Consider the following 3,526-nt stretch of genomic DNA (forward strand, 5'->3'; position numbering starts at 1 on the left):
CCACCCTCTCGCCTTTCCCAACCTCTGGGGAATGGGGAGGGGCTGGAGACTGAACCAATCACCAATGACCAATGACATAACCTAGCATGCCTGTGTAATAAAGCCTCTGTAGAAAACCCTCTTGGAAAGGGTAGGAAGGCTTCTGAGTTGGGGAGTATGTGGAGGTGCCTGGGGAATGGTGTGGTTGTGGAAGGAAGCTCCATGCGCTCTCCCCACACCTTGCCCTATGCATCTTTTCCATCTGGCTGTTGCTGAGTGCTATCCTTTTAAAATGAATCAGTAGTCTAGTAAGTAAATTGTTTTCCTAAGTTCTGTGAGCCACTCCAACAAATGATGAGCCCAAAAAGGGGGTCGTAGGAACCTCCAATTTATAGTAGGTTGATCAGAAACACAAGAGACAACCAGAACTTTGAGTTGGCATCTGACCTATGTAGGGGGAGGGGAGAAGTTGGGGGAAGCAGTCTTATGGGACCTATTCCTTGACCTATGGGCCCTCTGATACTATCACCAGGTAGATAGTGTCAGACTTGATGTGAAATTGTAGGACCCCCAGCTGGCATCAGAGAATTGCTTGGTATGGGGAAGTAGCTTCCACACCTTTGGTGACCAGATGTGAAGTACTGAGGGCACTGAGAGTAATGAGAACAGACAGTTTTTCCTACACAGGTGTTCCTACAGACTTTTTCAAGGCCATTTGTCTCCTTTTAAGTTGTACATATAATGTATTATTTATTTCAGAGGTACAGGTCTGTGATCATCAGTCTTACACAATTCATAGCACTCAACATAGCACATAACCTTCCCCTAATGTCCATAACACAGCCACCCTACCCTCCTCCCACTCCATACAATTTTTTTTATTGTGAGTCCAAAATCCTAGAAATTCCATCAGGGGGAATTATTTGAGCCTGGAGAGGATCTCCATTTGCTTCTTCAGGTGTTGGAAGCTTGACTCTCTTGAGCCCATGTTAAAAATTCTCAGCTTGTTTATTTCAAACCTTACAAATAGCATTCAGGCATTGGCCCCACCCAGGAGCCCGCCCAGGTCCACAGATTCACAGAGTATTCTTTCCACCTGTACCCAGGATCAAGACTCAGCTGGGACAAACAAGTTTCCTTGCATTTTTCCTTTGCAAGGAGGGCTTTATCCAGTTTATGTTTTTACTGAGAGTGTAGACCTTTGTGGATCAAAGCTTCACACGGAGTGGAAAGAAGACTCCAATTCTCACCGGGCCCAGTGTCTTGCTTCCATTCATGGTACCAGGTGCCTCCAGCAACATCTGTGCTCACTCACACACCTGCATTCCCTCTCCCACTTCATCCCAAGTCTCTAACGATCTTCATTTTCTTGAAAGGTCATCTTACATATAAAATTATGTTTCTTATGTTTTATCTAACATTGTTAGTAGTTTGTAATAGAAGGGCTTTAGAATTTCTAATCTCTCATTTTGCCAGCGCAGATATCTCTTCTTTTACTAAATCCACAGTCGTCAGTAAAGACAATAAAATGTGACACACACAAAACAGCAGGCAAACTACCAAGAGTCTTTGCCTTTTTAAAGGGAATAAGAGGTTGGATATTATCCATGTTGAGGTGTCTTGGAGATATCATAGCTCTGGGGGCTTTACCAGTAAACACTTAGAGGAAAGTGGCATCATCAGGAAAGGTTCCATAAAGCACATACCTGGGAGAATTTTCTTCTTGGAACAGTGATAAGAACTTGCCTCCACCTGTCAGGGGGTAGTTTCTATATACTCCATCTGAGGCAAAAACACTCCATTGAAGATCAATGTAATGATAATGGTTACAACAGCTTAAAGTTGCATAAAGGGCATTGTTTAAAAAGTACTTCTATTAATATCCACAATAGCCAAACTATGGAAAGAACCTAGATGTCCATCCACAGACAAATGGATAAAGAAGATATGGTATATATATACAATGGAATACTATGCAGCCATCAAAAGAAATGAAATCTTGCCATTTGCGATGACGTGGATGGAACTAGAGGGTATTATGCTTACTGAAATAAGTCAATCGGAGAAAGACAACTATCATATGCTCTCCCTGATATCAGGAAGTGGAGATGCAATGTGGGGGGCTTGGGGGTAGGAAAAGAACAAATGAAACAAGATGGGATCGGGAGGGAGACAAAGTATAAGAGATTCTTAATCTCACAAAACAAACTGAGGGTTGCTGAGGGGAGGGGGTTAGGGAGAGGGTGGTGGGGTTTTGGACATTGGGGAAGGTATGTGCATGGTGAGTGTTGTGAAATGTGTAAATCTGGCGATTCACAGACCTGTACCCCTGGGGCTAATAATACATTATATGTTAATAAAAAAAATTTTTTTTAATTTTTAAAGTACTTCTATTATGCTTATTTTGTGCCCCTTTTGACATATGTCCCAAAAGGACCCCTGGGTTAAGGAGCTATAGGTGGGAATACTAGGGCACCTCCACTGGTTCAGAAGCCTCCACACCAAAAACAATGCAACAAAGCCTTTTCGAAGAAGGCTTTGAACAAGCCTCCTGGAGTCCAAGAGCCTCTGCTTTTTTTCTTCCCTGAATTTACCTTCATCACATATGCTGAGATCTTTGGGGAGACTGGGACTCTTTCAAGGGTCACTGGTGTTCACCAAACAGAGTTCTCATAGTCTTGGCCATCCTGTACATTTGCCATGGATTCAACCCAGGTCCATTGGAGTTCATGTCCAGCATCCTTCCATTCCCATTCTCAGCCCATCTGCTACAATCTTCCCACAGAGATGGGTTGTTGAACAGGGAATGCTGTGGAACTCTCTCAGTTGCCCCACAATCTTACCACCCAACACAGGACTTCCCAAACAGCAGGCTTTCCAGAGCCTCGGGGCACTGCTGGTACAGGGACAGTGGCCTTGTTGGGTGAAACTCTGGCTCTCAGCAGACTGGTCCTAGGCACCTGGCCATCAGTGGCATCCACTGTTGCTCGTTTTTGGGTTGTTTTTTTTTTTTTTTTAAGTTTCATTTTATTTAAGTAATCTCTATACCCCCTGTGGGGCTTGAACTTGCCCTAGATCAAGAGTTGATGTTCCCCCAACTGACCCAGCCAGGGCACCCTCCCCCACTGTTGTTTTTTCTGAGCAGAGCAAACATAGAAGGGCAGGTCTGGGTTGGATGGATATTTCCAGGACTTTTGAGAATGACCTGTTGCCATGCTGTACACTCTACATAGCATGGGATCTTTATTCTTTCAGTGCTCTGATTCTTGATCCCAAAGGTAAGGGACATTCATTTATCTTTCCTTATCTAAAAATCTTTAGTTCCTCTCAGTCTTGCTCAATATAAAACCTTAGGAGATTTTGGCCTTTTTCCTGACAGCCTGACATGACCCAGAACATTCCAAGGCCTGGTTATAAATAATCACCTAACATTTCACTGTTGATGGTCAGTTCTTATTCACCTTCAAAACATATCACAAGAAGGGGGTGGGGAGTTGGGTGAGCCTGGTGGTGGGTATTAAGGAGGGCACGTATTGCATGGAGCACT

This window comes from Lutra lutra, chromosome 1 (genome assembly GCF_902655055.1).
Source record: "Lutra lutra chromosome 1, mLutLut1.2, whole genome shotgun sequence".
Taxonomy (NCBI): Eukaryota; Metazoa; Chordata; class Mammalia; order Carnivora; family Mustelidae; genus Lutra; species Lutra lutra.